Raw genomic sequence first — 13,804 nt, forward strand, 5'->3', positions numbered from 1 at the left:
TAGTCAATGAGAGTAAAACTTTTAGTAAGAAGTAAATGGAGACCTTCCACATTGACATGAGTATATAAGAAATATACTTGTTAACACTGAAAGTGCCTTGGCAAATGAGAAGGTTGACAAACTAAGTCAGGAGACAATTGAAAAATGGTCAACATAGAGTTAATTGTCCTTGAACATAAGCATGAAATAATGGTGACCTGAGTATCATATTCTCAAGAATTGACAGTGATATAGGTTGCGTAATAGGAGGCATCAATAGATTGTCCATATTATTGGAAGAGTAACCAATCAAATGAGTAAAAAACTCAAAAAACAAGGTTCAACCTCTTAAAGTCATACTCTAACTCAAACTAATGATAGAAAGACTTACAACTTGGTGCTTTGTACAAGGGTGACATGACTTAACTGCTTCCAACATTAACTGAAAATTCACTTCTTCCGATCCCCTATTTTTTTCATGTTTTATTTTTTTCAACTTTTTCATATTATAAAACCTTGAAAATGAATTAAAAAATGCTAATATATGGTGTATACAATAAGTGTTGTTGGAAATAAAACTAGTTTAAGCACATGGAACATACCTATGCTTAATGCAAGAGAGGCGTACAATATATGGACACTCAGGGAATATGTCCTCCAAGAATAAAGGCATTTATTTACAATAGGAAAGGATGCAAGGCTAACAACTAATGATAATGCATAAGAAAAAGGGCATAAGAGAACAACTTGAAGTCAACATTAGGCTCAAAAGTGCAAATGGCCATAATAAGATTTAAAAGGAAATAATGAAACTTCATTAAAAAATCATGGTGGGACTGAAGAGGGGTCGCAAGCCTACTAACAAATAATAACATGAGCACCAAATGGCTAACAAGGTACTAACTAGAGCACTCATGTAAATGTAGTATCTACCACCCACTTACAACACTTATAAAATGGCAATAAAGGTTCATGTTACAAAATAGTGGAATTGATCCTACGGAAAAGATGAAAATCACATCTTAATGTCGAATGCGAGGTGAAAAATCCCTACCTTGTATGCCAAATATAGGAATTACTTGCCACATTATATCTAATGTGAATGACAGTAATGAAAAAGTGTTGCAAAGTCACAAATTCTTACGTCGTACCTAAAAGAACAAAAAGATCGTTTAGAAGCCACTTGTTATAAGTTAGTCAATTAGTTAAAAATTTAAAATAAGGTTAACAACTATAGAGAAGTCGGTAAAACATTTTACAAAATAGTGAATAAATCATTTTCACCATTCATTAAACTTTTTACCAAACCATGTGCATTTTGGTGTGAAATCCCTTGATTCTCAATAGGTGATATTCACAGACTGAATTGTTGAGATCATGGACTGCCTAGACCAGGTAAATCCTCATGATTTTATCTTCAATTTGATTCAATTCATTTATATTTTTCTAAAGAAATTAAATGTTTTAATTAATTTCTAAAAGGTGGGGTGCACATATGTGCTTCCCTTATAGGGAATGTATGAATGACCCTATATGCATCTGTCCTTGAGAAGAGGAGCATGTATACATGATTATTCCTAATTAAAGAGACATATGCCCACACCCAACTTCAAAAAAAAGAATTTGACCCAAAAAAACTTCTTCAATATTGAAAGATGGCTATCAAGGTTAGTGCATTTGTCACAATTGTGAATGGGACCACCCTCAAATTAATATCAAAGGTATCTATGAAATACTTACAAAAGAACCAAGTTTGATACGCTGTAAAGTATGATGAAGCTAAATCAAATAAATGAAGTGATTTCTAAACAAAGGAACTACTTAAGAGTCATACACCAAGTGCCAATATCAACTTCAAATTCTAATAGTGTTTCAACCACCAACAAGATAATTTTGAAAGCATTAAGAGTTTATCTAGATGAGGATTAAAGATGAAACAAGGGTTCATTGCCTCAAAAGGGAAACACCTTGAAAATCATTTTTGGTTGATCCATATTTCTCATGTATCACTCTACTCCTTTTATTCAACCATTTTGGATGTTTGTTTCTCTTTCATCAATATTAAGGGTTACAATGTTGGGGTTGATACCACCCTAGTTATGCTCTCTCAAATATTGCAAACCTAATTCACATAGGCTTTCATGCCACTTATACGAATTTAGTAGCTTGTATTTAGATTGTTACAATGGTCACTAATTTTATAGTACTTTTCTTTGGGAATTTGAGTTTTGGAGTTTTTCAAGAGATTAATTAGAGGATAAATAGTTTTAGACTATATAGTAATGTTTGGATATGTGTAATCTTGAGCATGCATTCCTTTCATACTCTTCTCAGAAATTTCTGGAGACGTTTATAATCTCTTCTTTTGAACATTGTCATCGTCTTATTTTCTTTCTTCCATAGATGCAAATAGGATGGATATTTATTTGTCATTTAAAGGATTCATTGGGCATTCTTTTTACAGTCGAGTCATCTTATAAATTTTTGAATTGATAATAATCTAATTATTAAGTGAGTTTAAATGGAGAAAAAAATTTAAGTGTTTCTAACCATTATGTTAATCTTCAATCCTTTAAGACTTTATGTTCCTTCCTCACTTTGAATGTGAGTGTGAGATGGGGCAATGTTTCTAAATATCATATTAGAATCTGTATTTTTCTCATACTATCATTCTTATTGATGATTCTTGATTCCTCTAATAAATATTAATTATATTTAAGATAGAGGAGTAACACCTCTTTAAAAATGAAGGAGAACACTCTTTGGTTCCCCATGAAAGGTTCACTCAATGTTAATCATTTTCTTAAGAAAAAGAGATCAATAATATTGTAGTCTAGGTGTTTTGTTACCAAATCCCATCAAAAAATAGAATGTCATGGTTCTTAATGCATGCTACTTTCTTTTAATTCTATCATGGTATTTTGTACACTATGATATACAATTCAAGCTTGATTTTGGGAATGCTTCATGTTTGTTTCATTGTGGTTTCTATAATTATTTGTTGCAACTTATATGATATCTTATCAATTGAACTACAAAAGGTTATATGTGTATAGACATTCCATTGTTTAAGAGATCTTGTGAATCCAACTAGATTGGTTATCAAAGTAAAAATAATTCAACAACTGAAAAGAGGCCTTTGTCACTATTCTTTCAAATCTTCTAGTACTATAAATTATAATGTAGCCATTATTAATAATTATAGTGGATAGTTGTCTTCAATTAACCCTCTTCTATCCACAATTATAACCCATGCTTCCCATAAGTACTTGATAGATATTCCCTCCCCAAGCAATCAACCTTCCTCCTAGATGCAATATTGCGTAAGCCCATTTGATGAAATTGAGAAAAATATCAACTCTCATCTGATGGCCTTCTATTATGTGCAAATCAATGAACATATAGCTCAAACATTGGAATCATATTCTATTTACACAATATGATGCAACATTTATATGTATCTTCACCCTACATATATCGTGTGTCTCTTTTCTAGGTATGCGCCACCCTCACTTTTTTTCTTAAACTATGGATGACTGTAGGGATGACTTTTCCATACCTCTTTATGGATTTTACAATTTATTGTGATTGACAGTGATCAATTTACAAGATAACAAGCAACAATCTCTACTTTCACCCACTACTCTTATTGAAAATTAGCATTGTCGAGCATGCCTCTTGCTCTTTCTATAAGTGTCATGTTCATGTGTTTTGCAATGCCATGTTTCTAGGAAGTATATGCAATGGTTTTGTATTATGTTTTTTTAATGTGTGGTTTATGTACACTGAAGATCGATGGCCACTACATCCACGGAAATTATTCGGGCAGATCCCTTGAAAGGATCACTTCTCATCGATTCATTAGTAGAGCCTAACCTTGAGAGCACCGACGAGAATTGACCCTGTGACCTCCCATTGGAAAGGTGCTTCTAGCAACAGGAACTTGACCAATTGAGTTAACCTTTGGGACTGCATTTGTTTTGTGCCTTACAATCCTATCTTCTTTGAAATACCTTTTGAATTCTAAAGAAGTGAAATTTCCTTCATTATCCATTCTTAAATATTTGAATGTTTTGCTAGTTTTCTTTCTACCATTACTGAATATTGTTTAAATGTATTAACATCAATTTTTGTTTTCAAAATATAAAACCACACTTTTTCTAGAGGAATCATCTATAAATGTTACAACATATGATGGTTATTCAAAATAAATAGTAGGGGATGGTACCCAAATATCAGAATGAATATAATCAAGAATTCCTTTACTAACATGACTACTTGCTTTAAATTCTTGTCTACATTGATTTCCAAATATACATTGTTTGTAGAAATGCAAATTCAAAAGTTTCAAATTTGGAAGTAATTTATGGTTCATTTGTACCTATAGTCCTTTCTTGCTCATATGACCCCATCATTGATGCCATAAACAAGTGCATTTAGCTGCCTCTTAAGATGATATAGCTTCTTTGTTGATCAAGTACTTCCATCCAATGTGAAAATGTTTCTTGTCTTAGTAGCCTTCATGACCATTAAAGTGCCCTTGGACACCTTCAATCTTGAACTTGACCTATAAATTTATGAACTCCAAAATACAAAGCTCCCAAAGAAATTATATTCTTCTTTAGTTTATGCACATGTCTAACGTCTGTTAATGTTCTTATAATACCATCAAACATTTTAATTTTGACACTTTCCACCCACAATCTTATAAGAAATGTTATTACTTGTAAGAACATTTCCACCATCAACTTCTTCATATGAAGAAAACCAATTTATGTGTGGGCACATATGATCATCAATCACACATGAGTTTGATTGAACCGAATTTTCCTCCTTTTTGAAGTCATATTTGGATTCTTGTCTCTTCCAACAATCCTTCTTGAGATGCGCAACCCATTTACAGTGCCAACATTTGAGTTTTCTCTTTTTGCCTTTAGACTTTGATTTGGATGTACCTCTCGACGTTGCTCCTATTTTTTGTATCAGCCTCTAGCCACCATTGCTTAAGGTGTGGATGTTTCAATACTTGATTTCCTCCTCATATCCTTATACCAAAAAGCTCCAACAATAGAATCAAATTCAAGAGTTTCAATTTAATTGAAGTTACTAAATAGTCCCATGATTTAGGCAATGAACACAACAATGTCACTGCCTCATCTTCACCATTGATTTTAACATCCATACAATACAATTGTAAAATGAGATTATTAAACACATTCAAGTGATCTACAATTTTTATAACTTCTTTCGTTTTTCAAACTATATTGCTGCCTCTTCAAATAAATCTGATTCATCAAGGACTTTTTCCTATAAATACCTTCTAACTTGGTCCATAAGCTTGCTATTGTTGCTTCTCCAATGATGTTAAAGAAGATATCATCAACTAGACATAACTAAATTGTACTAAGGGCACCAACATCCATAGTTTTTTACTCTTCATCGGTCACTGTTGCAAGTTTCTTCCTCCTTTTGTCTAATGCCTTTTGTAACTTTTACCGCACTAACAAATCCATCATTTTAAGTGTCACACATTTAAAAGTTTTTTTATCCATTAAATTTTTCAACTTCAAATTTAGTATTTGTTACATTGGCTATTATCATTTACACAATTATTATTAGTGTAAGATCTTAGTAAAATATTTTAAATGGACAGAGTTTGGATTGTAAAGACATTTTTATTATAATTAAGAATAATGTTAGTAGAGTTTAGTAATTTTTTAGTTTATACTTTTGTTGACATTTAGATATATATAGATACATCCAATTGGAATATATACTATATTAGATATTTATAGGGTTAAACGATGGGATGGTATTATTATGATATAGTTTAATATGTTTAAGTGGTGGGAATTAAGATAATATAGGCATTTTTAAGTTATATCTATAAGAGAACAATTTATAGTTATAATTAATTAAGCATTTTATGAACCAATAATAAATGAATAAAAAAATTAAATCAAGTTAATGATCCTCATAATGCTAAATTAGTTCTATTATGCAAAGCGATTATTTTAGATGTTATACGTATTAATCTAAGAGTTACTTGAGATATTATTTACATTCACATAAATAAGCATATTTACAGAGAGTTATTGGTCACTTTTATTTGTTCAGTTCTTTGCATAAATTTAGATAGTAGGTAAAAAAACAAATGTAAATATGCCAATTTACCATGGTTGGTGCCCACCAAAATTTATGCAAGTTATTGAACAATTTTAGGTAGAAGAATTATTGATGTTGTATTTAGAAAGAACCCAGATATATGACCAAGAAAGTTGCATGGATTAATATAAAAATCTAGACTTAGCTAACAACTTCACTAGAAATGGAGCAAGTAACTGCTATAGGGATTAATGCACGGGTGGTTGTGGATGAAATACCCTCTTGGGTCTTCCTGGGACCCAAGGAAAACTATTTAAGATTAGTTGCAATTGTCACAAAGAAATACACATATATTCATATTAATCTGTGATTGACAAAGCAAAAGGAGAAGGATTACCTTAGTCCTTAGTGTAGCCCTGCTGAAGAACTCAACATGGTAAAGTGGAAGACTTCTCCACCAACTCCTAGATCAGAACCTGCACATAAACAAGACAAATCGTAATCCTACAACAAATAAACCTTGATAATCAAAATATCAATATATAAGAATATAAGCTAGCATGCATCTAAGCTACTTATTAATCATGGAATCAAATCAACATGTAAATGAATACAATACCGACACCATCAAGTTGACAACACATAAACATATCTATATTATTAGATAGAATAAGAATGTTTACAACCATCTTGGCTGGATCAAGCCTCCTCCAATCTTTCATCTCCACTCTCTCTCTATCAAAATCTTGGTAGCATAACAATACTAAAGCTCTTGCAAGGTTTGTTTGAAACTTTGAACTATTGTGCACATTCTATGCTAGTGCAATATGTTATATGTCGTGAATTTCTAGTAATATATTGGTTGTCACACTTCAAGATATATATTCTTTCATAGGTCAATGATCTAGCAAAACAAACCACACATGTGGGAAATATAGCACACTTGTAGGAAAGTTTATTGCACAAAAAGTAAATCACACTTGCAGAAAAGGAAACACACCAATTAACAAGAGTGACATGTTCTAACGTAATGGTTTCTTGGTTTGCTGTAAAAATGATGCAATGGTGCATGCATAGGATGCAATGTATGATAAACAAACAACCTAGAAATAATATTCAAACAAGACACAATTCTCAATTGTAAGCTATTGCTGAAAAGAAAATAGAAGTAAGCTACAAATGAGTTGCAACAACAAGCAGATTGTCTAGAAAAACGAAAATCCATCCGCTAGTCGTTAATCCTATGATTAGTCCCTAGAATTACGTAACCCAGAGTTGCAGTAGCAAGTAATGTGATTACAACATTAACAAATATTAGAATTGTAACATAAGGAAATTAATTGTGTTGCAGCAAAAGGAAACTATGAGTTGCAACAAAAGAAAATTAATCAAAGTTACAATGAAACGTAAATCAATAAAAAACAATGTAACTAATTGTAATTTAACCAAAGTTGTAAGGGATAATCTACTTGTTAATGCTAACTAGTTGTACCAATCTAAGAAGGGGCCACTACATCTTTAGATGAGATATTGTAAAACCTTCAATCACACGATCACAAGATAGATATTGAACCAGTGGAACAGAGGAACCTTTCGACTACAACAAACAAAAAATCGTACAATAATAAAAAATAATTTCTTTTGTTCTTCTCCTCTCCTAAGCTTCGAATGAAGTTGGTTATATATACAAATATGCGAATGTCTAAACCGAGTGATAGATTATATGACCAACATGAGCAAATAAGGTGACGCATCTTATTACAACAATATATTTAGAATTTGGTACAATTTGGGCAAAATATGACTTAGGTTAGTTGGGCATTATTGGTATTTGAGTATTTCTTCATGATTGGTCACCCACTCGCCTCCGTCACCTTCTCTTGTGAGAAACACATGTTTGTTGTATAGCTAGAGCATTGACCGTCAAGTTGTCATGGTGTGCCATGGTTGCAGTAATGTAAAGTCAAGGCATTCATGAGTCGCAACAACTTCGTTGGTCGTAGATGAATTGCAACATTCCCTTCAGTGATCATGCTGGAGTTGCAATGTCGTAGAGAAGTTTCAACATTGGGATGGAAGAGAGTCGTAGCACTCTGCCTATCATGGTTTGTGGAGTTGCAACACCATTTTGGAGTTACAACTAGAGATACAACAATGTGGAGTTTTAACCACTTCCCTTTTTCTCTTGTATGACAATATTAATATGAAATATGACAATTTCACAATATAAGGCATAAGAATAAGTGTAAAAGTGGACAAAATGAGATTAGTCATACCAACACTAGGAATGGGGTAATAGTGGATGAAAAGTGCATAAAGAGTTGGGGGAAAGTGGAAGAATGATATAAAAAATGTTACATATTGGTGTTGACAATATGCCAATTTGGATATCTATCACCTTCCCTTTTGTTGATTCTTACAATTCTCTCCATTTTTCATTTTTTTTAAATATCTACCTAACAATGTACGTCAAATATTAGTACAGGTTTAGGAGGTTTTCTAGGATTGAGTTTTTGGTATTAAGAGTATGTACAAGTATTTGTGATAGAGAAATTATGACTGATATAAAAAATATGCATATATTTTACGTTGTGAAACCTAGATGATTTGTCAAGGATACCTCCATAGACAAGGGAAGGGTATAATTATTGGGAGAATATTTTTACAATTAGGCTTACCAACCTCCTCGATCCCTTAGGTTTCATAAATAAAGTAGGCATCATTACAATAGTTTTGATAATTATCATCTTGTTTTGTAAACCAATACCATTAGAGTAGCCATAACAAATTTTACTTAGGTAAATTCATCTTTTTCACTTTCTTTTAATTAAATTATTGTCATACTCTAACAATCTCCACCTTGAAAACAATTTCTTGATACCTTGACCTTGCCAAAGTCCTTGAATCACCTCTTCTTTAAGCCAAGAGAAGTCAAACACCATCATATCTTCTCTAACAATATTGTTTTTTGTAAACATGTTTGCACAATTTTCTTGAGTGTGGAAGGTAGTTTATATTAATATGCTTAGTATTACCATGATAAAATGGATTTGTAGCCAAATGTATAACACTTTGACTATCATATAATATAGTTAAGTTGTTATGCATTCTTCTAAATTCACCTAGAAAACCCCTCAGCCAAATTTCCTCTTTGCAAGCATGTGAGACAACAATGTACTCTACCTTTGTGGTCGATAAGGTGACACTGATAAATATCTCTGCAAGAGTGAAAACATAACTCAAATTAGACCCCTTCTCTAAATCATCTGCATAATATTAATCAATATAGCCACATATATAGTCATTACAACCATTAAAGGTGATGCCATGATCACTAGTGCCTCTAAGATACCAAAGCACCCATTTCACTACATGCCAATGTTCTTTTCCTGGATTTGCCAAGTACCTGCTCATAATACCCATTGCATGTTTCATACATCAAACTTCCTACTGCATTAGAATAAGATATATAAGAAATATAATATTTTAATTCCTTACTAATGGGAAATAAACTTGGAGAAAGCTTAAAACGGGAAGCCACAAAGGGATATTTATAGGTTTCACATTATTCATCCCAAATTTTACAAGTAATTTCTCAGGATACATTTCTGTGAAAACCCAAGGTTGCCATTTTTCATGTCTTTTGTATTTCAATGCCCAAGATTTGTTTTGGTGCTCTTAGACCCTTCATATCAAATGTCCTAGCCATCCGAGTCTTCAACTTGTCGATCTCGTCCATTCTTTTGCTTGCAACATGCATATCATCAATGTATAACTCTAAGATAATGAATATACCATTCAAACTTTTGAATTACATACAATGGTTATACCCACTTCTAGTATGGTTTCAATTCATAATGAAGGAATCAAACTTCTTATACCATTGCCTGGGTGGCCCTTTAGGCTACACAATGGTTTCTTGAGCTTGCAAACTAATAATTTTTGATGCTCCACAATTTTTTCTATTTATTCCATTTATATATTTTCATTCAATCTCCATGTAGAAATATTTTTTTCACATCTAATTGCTCTAACTCTAAACCAAGCAAAGTAACTAGTGCCAACATAATACAAGTAGATACAAGCTTAACAAATAGTGAAAATATTCCATGGAAATCTATACCTTCTATCTAAGAGTAACCTTTTGTAGCCAATATGGTTTTATACCTTTCAACGTTACCATTAACTCCTTTCTTTAAATTGTAGACCCATTTACATTTGAGAACCTTTCTATTTTTAAGCTAACAAGTCCCAAGTTTTGTTCTTCTCCAAGGCACCCATTTCTTCTTTCATTGCTACCTTCCATTTGGCATTTTTGATATCATCTATTGCTTCTTGATAATAAGAAAGATCCATGTCATCAATAATCGAAGCAATAGATGAAATAAAATCGGTATACCTTTTAGGAGGATTTCTCTCCCATGTAGATCTTCTAAGTGTTGATCATGGAATTTCCACATTTTCCTAAATATCTTTAGCATCTATGGTTTATTTATCATTATAAGCTTCTTCTTACTTCCTTGTGACTATAAATGGTTGGGTTTCTGACTGAATTTGTTGAATTAATGGTCCTTGTTTCTTTGCTTGTTCTTGTTTCAAAACATCTTCTATACTATCTAATTTAATGAGAAGAGATTCATCAAATATCACATATTTGATGTTGATGATTTTATGGGTATGAGGATCCCATCATCTATATCCTTTAGCAACATCATCATAACCAACAAAGATACATTTTTTTGATCTAGGGTCTAGTTTAGAACATTGATTCTTAGGAGTAAAAACATACAGTTCACAACCAACAAATTTTAAGTTTGAATAATCACAGAATGATCTGTCCATACCTCTTTAGGAATTTTATAATTTATTACTATTGATGGTGATCAATTTACAAGATAACAAGCAACAATGATTGATTCTACCCACAAATCTTGTTGCAAATTGGTATTGTTGAGCATGCTTCTTGCTTTTTTTAGAAGAGTCATGTTCAGTTGTTTTGCTATGTCATTTTGCTAGGGTGGATATGCAGTGGTTTTGTGTCTTATGATCCCATTTTATTTGCAATACCTTTGAATTAGAAAGAAGTGAACGTGCCTTCATTATCCATTTTTAAATATTTGAATGTTTTGCCAATTTTTCCTTTTACCATTACTCTAGATTGTTTAAATGTATTAAACACATCAAATTTTCTTTTCAAAACATAAACACACAATTTTTTTAGAGAAATCATTTATAAATGTTACAAAATATGATGATCCTACAAAAAAATAGTAGGGGATGACCCCCAAACATCATAATGAATTTAATAAAAAAATTCCTTTACTAACATGATTGTCTTCTTTAAATTTATGTCTACAATGATTTCCAAATATACATTGTTTGTAGAAATTCAAATTTGGAAGTAATTTGCAGTTCTTTGGTACCTGCATCCCTTTATCGCACATATCAACCAATCGTTGATGCCATAAATGCGTGGATTTAGTTGTCTCCTTAGATGCCATGGCTACTTCTTTGATCTGAGTACTTCCATCTGACTTATAAACATTTATTGTCTTAGTAGCCTTCATGACTACTAAAACTCCCTTGGACACCTTCAATGCTCTCTAACTTGACATGTAAACATATGACCTCTAGAATACAAAGCTCCCAAATAAATTAAATTTCTCTTTAGTTTAGGCAAATGTCTCATATCTTTTTAATGTTCTTATAATACCATCAAACATTTTAATTTTGATACTTCCCACCCCATCAATCTTACAAGAAACGTTATTTCCTATAATAACAATTCCACCATCAACTTCTTCATATGAAGAAAACCAATTTCTATGTGGACATATATGATGAGAACCACCATAATGTAACAACCACTCTTCAGAGTATCGAGGAACATTACTGATAGAAAAAACTTCATCAATCACACTCGAGTCTGATTCAGTCGGATTTGCCTCTTTTTGGAGTCATCATTGCATTCATGTCTCTTCCAAAAATCCTTCTTGAGACCCCTAGTCTTGTTATAATACCAAGGTTTGAGTTTTATCTTTTTTCTTTTGGACTTTGGGTTGGATGTAACTCTCGACTTTTCTCCTCTTTCCTTGGACTAACCTCTAGCTACCTTTTCTTTTGTTGTGGAGGTTTCAATACTTGATTTCCTCCTCATATACAACAAAGCTCCAACAACATAATTAAATTCAAGAGTTTTAGTTTAATTTAGGTAATTAAATGATCCCACGATTCAAGCAATGAACACAAAAATGCAACTTCCTTATATGCACCATCATTTTAATATCCACACTATCCAATTAGCAAATAAAAGTATTAAACACATTCAAGATATCTGTAATTTTCGTACCTTCTTTCATTTTTCATATTGCACAATTACCTCTTCTAGTAAGTTCGGTTCTTCAAGGAATTTGTCATATAAAGGCCTTCTAACTTAGTCCACAAGATTGTTTTTGTTTCTTCTCCAATGATGTTAAACAAGACATCATCAACTAGACATAACTCAATTGTACTGAGGGCTGTAGTAACCATGTCCTTCCACTCTTCATCAATCATTGTTGCAAGTTTCTTCCTCCTTCCATCTAATGCCTTTCTGTAACCCTTGTTGCACTAATAAATCCCTCATTTTAGGTTTCCACATTTCAAAGTTGTTTTTTTCCATTAAAAATTTCAACTTCAAATTTAGTATTTTCTACCTTGCCATTATCCTCTATAGAAATTTCTACAAATATAGCTCTGATACCATGTAGAATTTCTTTGTAGATTCAAACTGCTTGTGTAATTTTCTAGAACAAAACACTTGAATCTACTCTACTCGTCGGTGGAAACAATAAATGATCAATGAAATCACGAAACATATAAGAGAAAGAATTCAATCACACATAACACAATGATTGTATGGATAAATCCATGGCTAAAATCCCCTGCCATATTTATATTGCATTAATCAAAGAATCTAGATGAATAAAATATACTCTGCTCAACCTTAAGCTCAACCTAAACAAGTAGTTTCTATCCTCTACCTGACTTAGTGTCTTTGGCCAATACTTTGCGAAATTTTTAAGCCTCAAAGATCCTAATTCCTTGCATTGTTCCTCAAGGAATTAGACTCTATTTAATGGAGAAATTCCTCAATTATGAATTGTGCAATCCTCATAGGCCTTCCTCTAATTGCATGCACCATCGATTTAATTTAGATGATTTTACAACTAATAGTATATTGTCCCTGTACTCCAATCTTAACTGGGTATTTCTCTGATCTAACATGCATGAGTTAATTATGAGTGATCTTCAATTTACTACTTGAGCATTGCTGGTTACACCCCACTACTAGAGGTTACACCCCATTAATGGATTACCCAATAATTCCTCCATCATTTGGAACTAGTTTAATTGAATTTTTAACTCAATTAAACTAGATTAAATAATTACAACTCAAAAGAACTCAACCCGAGCCCCTGATATTTAGGAACCACTCTACATGACTCTAGATAGACTCCCAACTCAAATTAACTGAGCCAACTAAGTCAAATTAACTTATTTAACTATTTTCAACATCCTCTACACAATTAAAAAATATATACACACTATTCTTCAGAAACCATATTTTGAAATCCTTTTAGAAACTTTGTTTTTATAAAAAAACCCCAACTTTTAAAAATATTTCTCTTTTCTCTCACACACACACATGTATATTCGTGTGTGTTTGTCCACCCTTATT

This window comes from Pinus tabuliformis, chromosome 8 (assembly GCF_031772625.1).
Source record: "Pinus tabuliformis cultivar Carrire ecotype Pingquan chromosome 8, CPIR1, whole genome shotgun sequence".
In the NCBI taxonomy this organism is placed as follows: domain Eukaryota; kingdom Viridiplantae; phylum Streptophyta; class Pinopsida; order Pinales; family Pinaceae; genus Pinus; species Pinus tabuliformis.